The following is a 14,823-nucleotide window of genomic DNA, read 5'->3' as shown; positions in this document are numbered from 1 at the left end:
CAGCAGTCAGGTGCACCTGCCAGCAGGCCCCCACTCATGTCCCCTTGCACCCCTACCCCCCAGCAGTCAGGAGCACCTGCCAGCAGGCCCCCACTCATGTCCCCCTGCACCCCCACCGCCCAGCAGTGCAGGGCACCTGCCAGCAGGCCCCCACTCATGTCCCACTCATGCCCCCCAGCACCCCCACCGCCAGCAGTCAGGGGCACCTGCCAGCAGGCCCCCACTCATGTCCCCTTGCACCCCCACCCCCCAGCAGTCAGGTCCACCTGCCAGCAGGCCCCCACTCATGTCCCACTCATGTCCCCCTGCACCCCCACCCCCAGCAGTGCAGGGCACCTGCAGCAGGCCCCCATTCATGTCCCACTCATGTCCCCCAGCACCCTCACCCCCCAGCAGCAGTCAAGGGCACCTGCAAGCAGGCCTCCACTCATGTCCCCCAGCACCCATACCCCCCAGCAGTCAGGTGCACCTGCCAGCAGGCCCTCACTCATGTCCCCTTGCACCCCCACCCCCCAGCAGTCAGGGGCATCTGCCAGCAGGCCCCCACTCATGTCCCACTCATGTCCCCCTGCACCCCCACCCCCCAGCAGTGCAGGGCACCTGCCAGCAGGCCCCCACTCATGTCCCACTCATGTTCCCCAGCACCCCCACCCCCCCAGCAGTCAGGGGCACCTGCCAGCAGGCCCCCACTCATGTCCCCCAGCTCCCCCACCCCCCAGCAGTCAGGTGCACCTGCCAGCAGGCCCCCACTCATGTCCCCTTGCCCCCCACCCCCCAGCAGTCAGGTGCTCCTGTCAGCAGGCCCCCACTCATGTCCCCTTGCACCCCCACCCACCAGCAGTCAGGGGCACCTGCCAGCAGGCCCCCACTCATGTCCCCCTGCACCCCCACCCCCCAGCCGTCAGGGGCACCTGCCAGCAGGCCCCCACTCATGTCCCACTCATGTCCCCCTGCACCACCACCGCCCAGCAGTGCAGGGCACCTGCCAGCAGGCCCCCACTCATGTCCCACTCATGTTCCCCATCACCCCCACCCCCCAGCAGTCAGGGGCACCTGCCAGCAGGCCCCCACTCATGTCCCCCTGCACCCCCACCCCCAGCAGTCAGGGGCACCTGCCAGCAGGCCCCCACTCATGTCCCACTCATGTCCCCCAGCACCCCCACACCCCAGCAGTCAGGGGCACCTGCCAGCAGGCCCCCACTCATGCCCCCCAGCACCCCCACCCCCCAGAAGTCAGGGGCACCTGCCAGCAGGCCCCCACTCATGTCCCATTCATGTCCCCCTGCACCCCCACCCCCCAGCAGTCAGGGGCACCTGCCAGCAGGCCCCCACTCATGTCCCACTCATTTTCCCCAGCACCCCCACCCCCCAGCAGTCAGGGGCACCTGCCAGCAGGCCCCCACTCATGTCCCACTCATGTCCCCCAGCACCCCCACCCCCGAGCAGTCAGGGGCACCTGCCAGCAGGCCCCCACTCATGTCTCCTTGCACCCCAACCCCCAGCAGTGAAGGGCACCTGCCAGAAGGCCCCCACTCATGTCCCACTCCTGTCTCCCAGCACCCCAACCCCCCAGCAGTCAGAGAAACCTGCCAGCAGGCCCCCACTCATGTCCCACTCATGTCCCCCTGCACCCCCACACCCCAGCAGTGCAGGGCACCTGCCAGCAGGCCCCCACTCATGTCCCACTCATGTCCCCCAGCACCCCCACCCCCCAGCAGTCAGGTGCACCTGCCAGCAGGCCCCCACTCATGTCCCCCTGCACCCCAGCAGTCAGGTGCACCTGCCAGCAGGCCCCCACTCATGTCCCCTTGCACCCCCAGCAGTCAGGTGCACCTGCCAGCAGGCCCCCACTCATGTCCCCTTGCACCCCCACCCCCCTGCTTTCAGGGGTACCTGCCAGCAGCCCCCCACTCATGACCCCCAGCACCCACCCCCCATCAGTCAGGTGCACCTGCCAGCAGGCCCCCACTCATGTCCCCTTGCACCCCTAAACCCCAGCAGTCAGGAGCACCTGCCAGCAGGCCCCCACTCATGTCCCCCTGCACCCCCACCACCCAGCAGTGCAGGGCACCTGCCAGCAGGCCCCCACTCATGTCCCACTCATGACCCCCAGCACCCCCACCGCCAGCAGTCAGGGGCACTTGCCATCAGGCCCCCACTCATGTCCCCCTGTACCCCCACCCCCCAGCAGTCAGGAGCACCTGCCAGCAGGCCCCCACTCATGTCCCCTTGCACCCCCACCCCAGCAATCAGGGGCACCTGCCAGCAGGCCCCCACTCATGTCCCACTCATGTCCCCCTTCACCCCCACCCCCCAGCAGTGAAGGGCACCTGCCAGCAGGCCCCCACTCATGTCCCACTCCTGTCCCCCAGCACCCCAACCCCCCAGCAGTCAGGTGCACCTGCCAGCAGGCCCCCACTCATGTCCCCTTGCACCCCCACCCCCCTGCTTTCAGGGGTACCTGCCAGCAGCCCCCCACTCATGACCCCCAGCACCCACCCCCCATCAGTCAGGTGCACCTGCCAGCAGGCCCCCACTCATGTCCCCTTGCACCCCTACACCCCAGCAGTCAGGAGCACCTGCCAGCAGGCCCCCACTCATGTCCCCCTGCACCCCCACCACCCAGCAGTGCAGGGCACCTGCCAGCAGGCCCCCACTCATGTCCCACTCATGACCCCCAGCACCCCCACCGCCAGCAGTCAGGTGCACCTGCCAGCCGGCCCCCACTCATGTCCCCTTGCACCCCTACCCCCCAGCAGTCAGGAGCACCTGCCAGCAGGCCCCCACTCATGTCCCCCTGCACCCCCACCGCCCAGCAGTGCAGGGCACCTGCCAGCAGGCCCCCACTCATGTCCCACTCATGCCCCCCAGCACCCCCACCGCCAGCAGTCAGGGGCACCTGCCAGCAGGCCCCCACTCATGTCCCCCTGTACCCCCACCCCCAGCAGTCAGGGGCACCTGCCAGCAGGCCCCCACTCATGTCCACTCATGTCCCTCTGCGCCCCCACCCTCCAGCAGTACAGGGCACCTGCCAGCAGGCCCCCACTCATGTCCCAATCATGTCCCCCAGCACCCCCACCCCCCAGCAGACAGGGGCACCTGCCAGCAGGCCCCCACTCATGTCCCACTCATTTCCCCCAGCACCCCCCACCCCCAGCAGTCAGGGGCACCTGCCAGCAGGCCCCCACTCATGTCCCCCTGCACCCCCACCCCCCAGTAGTCAGGGGCACCTGCCAACAGGCCCCCACTCCATGTCCCACTCATGTCCCCCAGCACCCCCACCCCCCAGCAGTCAGGGGCACCTGCCAGCAGGCCCCCACTCATGTCCCACTCATTTCCCCCAGCACCCCCACCCCCCAGCAGTCAGGGGCACCTGCCAGCAGGCCCCCACTCATGTCCCCCTGCACCCCCACCCCCCAGTAGTCAAGGGCACCTGCCAACAGGCCCCCACTCATGTCCCCACTCATGTCCCCCAGCACCCCCACCCCCCAGCAGTCAGGGGCACCTGCCAGCAGGCCCCCACTCATGTTCCCCTGCACCCCACCCCCCAGCAGTCAGGGGCACCTGCCAGCAGGCCCCCACTCATGTCCAACTCATGTCCCCCTGCACCCCCACCCCCCAGCAGTCAGGGGCACCTGCCAGCAGGCACCCACTCATGTCCCACTCATGTCCTCCAGCACCCCCACCCCCCAGCAGTCAGGGGCACCTGCCAGCAGGCCCCCACTCATGTCCCCCTGCACCCCCACACCCAGCAGTCAGGGGCACCTGCCAGCAGGCCCCCACTCATGTCCCACTATTGTCCCTCTGCGCCCCCACCCTCCAGCAGTACAGGGCACCTGCCAGCAGGCCCCCACTCATGTCCCCAATCATGTCCCCCAGCACCCCCACCCCCCAGCAGTCAGGGGCACCTGCCAGCAGGCCCCCACTCATGTCCCACTCATTTCCCCAGCACCCCCACCCCCAGCAGTCAGGGGCACCTGCCAGCAGGCCCCCACTCATGTCCCCCTGCACCCCCACCCCCAGTAGTCAGGGGCACCTGCCAACAGGCCCCCACTCATGTCCCACTCATGTCCCCCAGCACCCCCACCCCCCAGCAGTCAGGGGCACCTGCCAGCAGGCCTCCACTCATGTCCCCCTGCACCCCCACCCCCCGGCAGTCAGGGGCACCTGCCAGCAGGCCCCCACTCATGTCCAACTCATGTCCTCCTGCACCCCCACCCCCCAGCAGTCAGGGGCACCCTGCCAGCAGGCACCCACTCATGTCCCACTCATGTCCTCCAGCAGCCCCACCCCCCAGCAGTCAGGGGCACCTGCCAGCAGGCCCCCCACTCATGTCCCCCTGCACCCCCACCCCCAGCAGTCAGGGGCACCTGCCAACAGGCCCCAACTCATGTCCCACTCATGTACCCCAGCACCCCCACACCCCAGCAGTCAGGGGCACCTGCCAGCAGGCCCCCACTCATGTCCCCCTGCACCCCACCCCACAGAAGTCAGGGGCACCTGCCAGCAGGCCCCACTCATGTCCCACTCATGTCCCCCTGCATCCCCACCCCCCAGCAGTCAGGGCACCTGCCAGCAGGCCCCCACTCATGTTCCACTCATTTCCCCAGCACCCCCACCCCCCAGCAGTCAGGGGCACTGCCCAGCAGGCCCCCACTCATGTCCCACTCATGTCCCCCAGCACCCCCACCCCCGAGCAGTCAGGGGCACCTGCCAGCAGGCCCCCACTCATGTCCCCTTGCACCCCAACCCCCCAGCAGTCAGGGGAACCTGCCAGCAGGCCCCACTCATGTCCCACTCATGTCTCCCTGGACCTCTACCCACCAGCAGTGCAGGGCACCTGCCAGCAGGACCCAACTCATGTCCCACTCATTTCCCCCAGCACCCGCACTCCCCAGCAGTCAGGGGTACCTGCCAACAGGCCCCCACTCATGTCCCCGTGCACCTCCACCCCCCAGCAGTCAGGGGCACCTGCCAGCAGGCCCCCACTCATGTCCCACTCATGTCCCCCTGCACCCCCACCCCCCAGCAGTCAGGGGCACTGTAGGCCCCCACTCATGCCCCACTCATGTCCCCCAGCACCCCCAACCCCCAGAAGTCAGGGGCACCTGCCAGCAGGCCCCCACTCATGTCCCCCTGCACCCCCACCCCCCAGCAGTCAGGGGCACCTGCCAGCAGGCCCCCACTCATGTCTCACTCATGTCCCCAGCACCCCACCCCCCAGCAGTCAGGGCACCTGCCAGCAGGCCCCCACTCATTTCCCCCAGCACCCCCACCCCCCAGCCAGTCAGGTGCACCTGCCAGCAAGCCCCACTCATGTCCCCTTGCACCCCCACCCCCAGCAGTCAGGGGCACCTGCCAGCAGGCCCCCACTCATGTCCCACTCATGTCCCCCTGCACCCCCACCCCCAGCAGTGCAGGGCACCTGCCAACAGGCCCCACTCATGTCCCACTCATGTCCCTCAGCACCCCCACCCCAAGCAGTCAGGTGCACCTGCCAGCAGGCCCCCACTCATGTCCCCTTGCACCCCCACCCCCAGCAGTCAGGTCCACCTGCCAGCAGGCCCCCACTCATGTCCCACTCATGTCCCCCTGCACCCCCACCCCCCAGCAGTGCAGGGCACCTGCCAGCAGGCCCCCAATCATGTCCCACTCATGTCCCCCAGCACCCTCACCCCCCAGCAGCAGTCAAGGGCACCTGCAAGAAGGCCCCCACTCATGTCCCCCAGCACCCCCACCCCCAGCAGTCAGGTGCACCTGCCAGCAGGCCCTCACTCATGTCCCCTTGCACCCCCACCCCCAGCAGTCAGGGGCATCTGCCAGCAGGCCCCCACTCATGTCCCACTCATGTCCCCCTGCACCCCCACCCCCCAGCAGTGCAGGGCACCTGCCAGCAGGCCCCCACTCATGTCCCCCAGCACCCCCACCCCCCAGCAGTCCAGGTGCACCTGCCAGCAGGCCCCCACTCATGTCCCCTTGCCCCCCACCCCCCAGCAGTCAGGTGCTCCTGTCAGCAGGCCCCCACTCATGTCCCCTTGCACCCCCACCCACCAGCAGTCAGGGGCACCTGCCAGCAGGCCCCCAACCATGTCCCCCTGCACCCCCACCCCCAGCAGTTCAGGGGCACCTGCCAGCAGGCCCCCACTCATGTCCCACTCATGTCCCCCTGCACCCCCACCGCCCAGCAGTGCATGGCACCTGCCAGCAGGCCCCCACTCATGTCAAACTCGTGTTCCCCAGCACCCCCACCGCCCAGCAGTGCAGGGCACCTGCCAGCAGGCCCCCACTCATGTCCCCCAGCACCCCCACCACCCAGAAGTCAGGGGTACCTGCCAGCAGGCCCCCACTCATGTCCCACTCATGTCCCCCAGCACCCCCACCACCCAGCAGTGCAGGGCACCTGCCAGCAGGCCCCCACTCTTGTCCCCCTGCTCCCCCACCACCCAGAAGTCAGGGGCACCTGCCAGCAGGCCCCCACTCATGTCCCACTCATGTCCCCCAGCACCCCTATCCCCCAGCAGTCAGGGGCACCGCCAGCAGGCCCCCACTCATGTCCCCCAGCACCCCACCCCCCAGCAGTCAGGTGCACCTGCCAGCAGGCCCCCACTCATGTCCCCTTGCACCCCCACCCCCCAGCAGTCAAGGGCACCTGCTAGCAGGCCCCCACTCATGTCCCACTCATGTCCCCCTGCACCCCCACCCCCCAGCAGTGCAGGGCACCTGCCAGCAGGCCCCCACTCATGTCCCACTCATGTCCCCCAGCACCTCCACCCCCCCAGCAGTCAGGGGCACCTGCCAGCAGGCCCCCACTCATGTCCCCCTGCACCCCCACCCCCCAGCAGTCAGGGGCACCTGCCAGCAGGCCCCCACTCATGTCCCCTTGTACCCCCAAACCCCAGCAGTCAGGGGCACCTGCCAGCAGGCCCCTACTCATGTCCCCCAGCACCCCCACCCCCCAGCAGTCAGGTGCACCTGCCAGCAGGCCCCCACTCATGTCCCCTTGAACCCCCACCCCCCAGCAGTCAGGGGCACCTGCCAGCAGGCCCCCCACTCATGTCCCACTCATGTCCCCCTGCACCCCCACCACCAGAAGTGCAGGGCACCTGCCAACAGGCCCCTACTCATGTCCCACTCATGTCGCCAGCACCCCCACCCCCCAGCAGTCAGGGGCACCTGCCAGCAGGCCCCCACTCATGTCCCCCAGAACCCCCACCCCCAGCAGTCAGATGCCCCTGCCAGCAGGCCCCTACTCATGTCCCCTTGCACCCACACCCCCTAGCAGTCCAGGGCACCTGCCAGCAGGCCCCCACTCATGTCCCACTCATGTCCCCCTGCACCCCCACCCCCCAGCAGTGCAGGGCACCTGCCAGCAGGCCCCCACTCATGTCCCACTCATGTCCCCCAGCACCCCCACCCCCCAGCAGTCAGGTGCACCTGCCAGCAGGCCCCCACTCATGTCCCACTCATGTCCCCCTGCACCCCCACACCCCAGCAGTGCAGGCCACCTGCCAGCAGCCCCCCACTCATGTCCCACTCATGTCCCCCTGCACCCCCACCCCCCAGCAGTCAGGTGCACCTGCCAGCATGCCCCCAGTCATGTCCCCAGCACCCCAGCAGTCAGGTGCACCTGCCAGCAGGCCCCCACTCATGTCCCCTTGCACCCCCACCCCCCAGCAGTCAGGTGCACCTGCCAGCAGGCCCCCACTCATGTCCCCTTGCACCCCCACCACACTGCAGTCAGGGGTACCTGCCAGCAGCCCCCCACTCATGACCCCCAGCACCCCCAACCCCCCAGCAGTCGGGTGCACCTGCCAGCAGGCCCCCACTCATGTCCCCTTGACCCCTACCCCCCAGCAGTCAGGAGCACCTGCCAGCAGGCCCCCACTCATGTCCCCCTGCACCCCCCACCGCCCAGCAGTGCAGGGCACCTGCCAGCAGGCCCCCACTCATGTCCCACTCATGTCCCCCTGCACCCCCACACCCCAGCAGTGCAGGCCACCTGCCAGCAGCCCCCCACTCATGTCCCACTCATGTCCCCCAGCACCCCCACCCCCCAGCAGTCAGGTGCACCTGCCAGCATGCCCCCACTCATGTCCCCCAGCACCCCAGCAGTCAGGTGCACCTGCCAGCAGGCCCCCACTCATGTCCCCTTGCACCCCCACCCCCCAGCAGTCAGGTGCACCTGCCAGCAGGCCCCCACTCATGTCCCCTTGCACCCCCACCCCACTGCAGTCAGGGGTACCTGCCAGCAGCCCCCCACTCATGACCCCCCAGCACCCCAACCCCCCAGCAGTCAGGTGCACCTGCCAGCAGGCCCCCACTCATGTCCCCCTGCTCCCCACCACCCAGAAGTCAGGGGCACCTGCCAGCAGGCCCCCACTCATGTCCCACTCATGTCCCCCAGCACCCCTATCCCCCAGCAGTCAGGGGCACCGCCAGCAGGCCCCGACTCATGTCCCCCAGCACCCCCACCCCCCAGCAGTCAGGTGCACCTGCCAGCAGGCCCCCACTCATGTCCCCTTGCACCCCCACCCCCCAGCAGTCAAGGGCACCTGCTAGCAGGCCCCCACTCATGTCCCACTCATGTCCCCCTGCACCCCCACCCCCCAGCAGTGCAGGGCACCTGCCAGCAGGCCCCCACTCATGTCCCACTCATGTCCCCCAGCACCTCCACCCCCCAGCAGTCAGGGGCACCTGCCAGCAGGCCCCCACTCATGTCCCCCTGCACCCCCACCCCCCAGCAGTCAGGGGCACCTGCCAGCAGGCCCCCACTCATGTCCCCTTGTACCCCCAAACCCCAGCAGTCAGGGGCACCTGCCAGCAGGCCCCTACTCATGTCCCCCAGCACCCCCACCCCCCAGCAGTCAGGTGCACCTGCCAGCAGGCCCCCACTCATGTCCCCTTGAACCCCCACCCCCCAGCAGTCAGGGGCACCTGCCAGCAGGCCCCCACTCATGTCCCACTCATGGCCCCCTGCACCCCCACCCCCCAGCAGTGCAGGGCACCTGCCAGCAGGCACCCACTCATGTCCCACTCATGTCCCCCAGCACCCCCACCCACCAGCAGTCAGGGGCACCTGCCAGTAGGCCCCCACTCATGTCCCCCTGCAGCCCCCGGCAGTCAGGGGCACCTGCCAGCAGGCCCCCACTCATGTCTCACTCATGTCCCCCTGCACTCCCACCGCCCAGCAGTGCAGGGCACCTGCCAGCAGGCCCCCACTCATGTCCCACTCATGTCCCCCAGCACCCCCACCCTCCAGCAGTCAGGGGCACCTGCCAGCAGGCCCCCACTCATGTCCCCCAGCACCCCCACCCCCCAGCAGTCAGGTGCACCTGCCAGCAGGCCCCCACTCATGTCCCCTTGCACCCCCACCCCCAGCAATCAGGGCACCTGCAGCAGGCCCCCACTCATGTCCCCCTGCACCCCACCCCCCAGCAGTGCAGGGCACCTGCCAGCAGGCCCCCACTCATGTCCCACTCCTGTCCCCCAGTACCTCCACCCCCCAGCAGTCAGAGAAACCTGCCAGCAGGCCCCCACTCATGTCCCACTTATGTCCCCCCTGCACCCCCACACCCCAGCAGTGCAGGGCACCTGCCAGCAGGCCCCCACTCATGTCCCACTCATGTCCCTCAGCACCCCCACCCCCCCAGTAGTCAGGGGCACCTGCCAGCAGGCCCCCACTCAGGTTCCCCTGCACTCCCCCCCCCAGCAGTCAGGGGCACCTGCAAGCAGGCCCCCACTCATGTCCCCCTGCACCCCCAAGCCCCAGCAGTCAGGGGCACCTTCCAGCAGGCCCCCACTCATGTCACCCAGCACCCCACCCCCCAGCAGTCAGGTACACCTGCCAGCAGGCCCCCACTCATGTCCCCTTGCACCCCCCACCCCCCAGCAGTCAGGGGCACCTGCCAGCATGCCCCCACTCATGTCTCACTCATGTCCCCCTGCACCTTCCCCAGCAGTGCAGGGCACCTGCCAGCAGGCCCCCACTCATGTCCCCCTGCACCCCCACCCCCCAGCAGTCAGGTGCACCTGCCAGCAAGCCCCCACTCATGTCCCCCTGCACCCCCACCACCAGAAGTGCAGGGCACCTGCCAACAGGCCCCTACTCATGTCCACTCATGTCGCCAGCACCCCCACCCCCCAGCAGTCAGGGGCACCTGCCAGCAGGCCCCCACTCATGTCCTCCAGCACCCCCACCCCCAGCAGTCCAGATGCCCCTGCCAGCAGGCCCCTACTCATGTCCCCTTGCACCCACACCCCCCTAGCAGTCCAGGGCACCTGCCAGCAGGCCCCCACTCATGTCCCACTCATGTCCCCCTGCACCCCCACCCCCCAGCAGTGCAGGGCACCTGCCAGCAGGCCCCCACTCATGTCCCACTCATGTCCCCCAGCACCCCCACCCCCCAGCAGTCAGGTGCACCTGCCAGCAGGCCCCCACTCATGTCCCACTCATGTCCCCCTGCACCCCCACACCCCAGCAGTGCAGGCCACCTGCCAGCAGCCCCCCACTCATGTCCCACTCATGTCCCCCAGCACCCCCACCCCCAGCAGTCAGGTGCACCTGCCAGCATGCCCCAGTCATGTCCCCCAGCACCCCCAGCAGTCAGGTGCACCTGCCAGCAGGCCCCCACTCAGTCCCCTTGCACCCCCACCCCCCAGCAGTCAGGTGCACCTGCCAGCAGGCCCCCACTCATGTCCCCTTGCACCCCCACCACACTGCAGTCAGGGGTACCTGCCAGCAGCCCCCCACTCATGACCCCCAGCACCCCAACCCCCCAGCAGTCAGGTGCACCTGCCAGCAGGCCCCCACTCATGTCCCCTTGACCCCTACCCCCCAGCAGTCAGGAGCACCTGCCAGCAGGCCCCCACTCATGTCCCCCTGCACCCCCACCGCCCAGCAGTGCAGGGGCACCTGCCAGCAGGCCCCCACTCATGTCCCACTCATGTCCCCCTGCATCCCCACACCCCAGCAGTGCAGGCCACCTGCCAGCAGCCCCCCACTCATGTCCCACTCATGTCCCCCAGCACCCCCACCCCCCAGCAGTCAGGTGCACCTGCCAGCATGCCCCCACTCATGTCCCCCAGCACCCCAGCAGTCAGGTGCACCTGCCAGCAGGCCCCCACTCATGTCCCCTTGCACCCCCACCCCCCAGCAGTCAGGTGCACCTGCCAGCAGGCCCCCACTCATGTCCCCTTGCACCCCCACCCCACTGCAGTCAGGGGTACCTGCCAGCAGCCCCCCACTCATGACCCCCAGCACCCCAACCCCCCAGCAGTCAGGTGCACCTGCCAGCAGGCCCCCACTCATGTCCCTTGACCCCTACCCCCCAGCAGTCAGGAGCACCTGCCAGCAGGCCCCCACTCATGTCCCCCTGCACCCCCACCGCCCAGCAGTGCAGGGCACCTGCCAGCAGGCCCCCACTCATGTCCCACTCATTTTCCCCAGCACCCCCACCCCCAGCAGTCAGGGGCACCTGCCAGCAGGCCCCCACTCATGTCCCCTGCACCCCCACCCCCCAGTAGTCAGGGGCACCTGCCAGCAGGCCCCCACTCATGTCCCACTCATGTCCCCCAGCACCCCCACCCCCCAGCAGTCAGGGGCACCTGCCAGCAGGCCCCCACTCATGTCCCCCAGCACCCCCACCCCCCAGCAGTCAGGGGCACCTGCCAGCAGGCCCCCACTCATGTCCAACTCATGTCCCCCTGAACCCCCCACCCCCCAGCAGTCAGGGCACCTGCCAGCAGGTCCCCACTCATGTCCCACTTATGTCCTCCAGCTCCCCCACCCCCCAGCAGTCAGGGGCACCTGCCAGCAGGCCCCCACTCATGTCCCCCTGCACCCCCACCCCCAGCAGTCAGGGGCACCTGCCAGCAGGCCCCCACTCATGTCCCACTCATGTCCCCCAGCACCCCCACACCCCAGCAGTCAGAGGCACCTGCCAGCAGGCCCCACTCATGTCCCCCTGCACCCCCACCCCCCAGCAGTCAGGGGCACCTGCCAGCAGGCCCCCACTCATGTCCCACTCATGTCCCCCTGCATCCCCACCCCCCAGCAGTCAGGGGCACCTGCCAGCAGGCCCCCACTCATGTTCCACTCATTTCCCCCAGCACCCCCGCCCCCCAGCAGTCAGGGGCACCTGCCAGCAGGCCCCCACTCATGTCCCACTCATGTCCCCCAGCACCCCCACCCCCGAGCAGTCAGGGGCACCTGCCAGCAGGCCCCCACTCATGTCCCCTTGCACCCCAACCCCCAGCAGTCAGGTACACCTGCCAGCAGGCCCCCACTCATGTCCCCTTGCACCCCCACCCCCCAGCAGTCAGGGGCACCTACCAGCATGCCCCCACTCATGTCTCACTCATGTCCCCCTGCACCTTCCCCAGCAGTGCAGGGCACCTGCCAGCAGGCCCCACTCATGTCCCATTCATGTCCCCCAGCACCCCTACCCCCCTGCAGTCAGGGGCACATGCCAGCAGGCCCCCACTCATGTCCCCCTGCACCCCCACCCCCCAGCAGTCAGGGGCACCTGCCAGCAGGCCCCCACTCATGTCCCACTCATGTCCCCCTGCACCCCCACCCCAGCAGTGCAGGGCACCTGCCAACAGGCCCCTACTCATGTCCTACTCATGTCGCCAGCACCCCCACCCCCAAGCAGTCAGGGGCACCTGCCAGCAGGCCCCCACTCATGTCCCCCAGCAACCCCACCCCCCAGCAGTCAGATGCCCCTGCCAGCAGGCCCCCACTCATGTCCCCTTGCACCCCCACCCCCCAGCAGTCCAGGGCACCTGCCAGCAGGCCCCCACTCATGTCCCACTCATGTCCCCCTGCACCCCCACCCCCCAGCAGTGCAGGGCACCTGCCAGCAGGCCCCCCACTCATGTCCCACTCATGTCCCCCAGCACCCCCACCCCCCAGCAGTCAGGGGCACCTGCCAGCAGGCCCCCACTCATGTCCCCCTGCACCCCCACCCCCCAGCAGTCAGGGGCACCTGCCAGCAGGCCCCCACCTCATGTCCCCTTGTACCCCCAAATCCCAGCACTCAGGGGCACCTGCCAGCAGGCCCCCACTCATGTCCCCCAGCACCCCACCCCCCAGCAGTCAGGTGCACCTGCCAGCAGGCCCCCACTCATGTCCCCTTGCACCCCCACCCCAGCAGTCATGGGCACCTGCCAGCAGGCCCCCACTCATGTCCCACTCATGGCCCCCTGCACCCCCACCCCCCAGCAGTGCAGGGCACCTGCCAGCAGGCCCCCAGTCATGTCCCACTCATGTCCCCCAGCACCCCCACCCCCAGCAGTCAGGGGCACCTGCCAGCAGGCCCCCACTCATGTCCCACTCATGTCCCTCTGCACCCCCACTGCCCAGCAGTGCAGGGCACCTGCCAGCAGGCCCCCACTCATGTCCCCACTCCTGTCCCCCAGCACCCCAACCCCCCAGCAGTCAGAGAAACCTGCCAGCAGGCCCCCACTCATGTCCCACTCATGTCCCCCTGCACCCCCACACCCCAGCGTGCAGGCACCTGCCAGCAGGCCCCCACTCATGTCCCACTCATGTCCCCCAGCACCCCCACCCCCAGCATTCAGGTGCACCTGCCAGCAGGCCCCCACTCATGTCCCCCAGCACCCCAGCAGTCAGGTCCACCTGCCAGCAGGCCCCCACTCATGTCCCCCAGCACCCCCAACCCCCAGCAGTCAGGGGCACCTGCCAGCAGGCCCCCACTCATGTCCCACTCATGTCCCCCTGCACCCCCACTGCCCAGCAGTGCAAGGCACCCTGCCAACAGGCCCCCACTCATGTCCCACTCATGTCCCCCAGCACCCCCACCCCCCAGCAGTCAGGGGCACCTGCCAGCAGGCCCCCACTCATGTCCCCCAGCACCCCCACCCCCCAGCAGTCAGGGGCACCTGCCAGCAGGCCCCCACTCATGTCCAACTCATGTCCCCCTGCACCCCCACCCCCCAGCAGTCAGGGGCACCTGCCAGCAGGCCCCCACTCATGTCCCACTTATGTCCTCCAGCTCCCCCACCCCCCAGCAGTCAGGGGCACCTGCCAGCAGGCCCCCACTCATGTCCCCCTGCACCCCCACCCCCAGCAGTCAGGGGCACCTGCCAGCAGGCCCCCACTCATGTCCCACTCATGTCCCCCAGCACCCCCACACCCCAGCAGTCAGAGGCACCTGCCAGCAGGCCCCCACTCATGTCCCCCTGCACCCCCACCCCCCAGCAGTCAGGGGCACCTGCCAGCAGGCCCCCACTCATGTCCCACTCATGTCCCCCTGCATCCCACCCCCCAGCAGTCAGGGGCACCTGCCAGCAGGCCCCCACTCATGTTCCACTCATTTCCCCCAGCACCCCCGCCCCCCAGCAGTCAGGGGCACCTGCCAGCAGGCCCCCACTCATGTCCCACTCATGTCCCCCAGCACCCCCACCCCCGAGCAGTCAGGGGCACCTGCCAGCAGGCCCCCACTCATGTCCCCTTGCACCCCAACCCCCAGCAGTCAGGTACACCTGCCAGCAGGCCCCCACTCATGTCCCCTTGCACCCCACCCCCAGCAGTCAGGGGCACCTGCCAGCATGCCCCCACTCATGTCTCACTCATGTCCCCCTGCACCTTCCCCAGCAGTGCAGGGCACCTGCCAGCAGGCCCCCACTCATGTCCCATTCATGTCCCCCAGCACCCCTACCCCCCTGCAGTCAGGGCACATGCCAGCAGGCCCCCACTCATGTCCCCCTGCACCCCCACCCCCCAGCAGTCAGGGGCACCTGCCATCACGCCCCCACTCATGTCCCACTCATGTCCCCCTGCACCCCCACCCCAGCAGTGCA

The sequence above is a fragment of the Ambystoma mexicanum genome, chromosome 10 (assembly GCF_040938575.1).
Source record: "Ambystoma mexicanum isolate Mex_15411 chromosome 10, UKY_AmexF1_1, whole genome shotgun sequence".
Lineage (NCBI taxonomy): Eukaryota > Metazoa > Chordata > Amphibia > Caudata > Ambystomatidae > Ambystoma > Ambystoma mexicanum.
The sequence above is the reverse complement of the archived record's forward strand: the minus strand, read 5'-3'. Positions refer to the sequence as shown.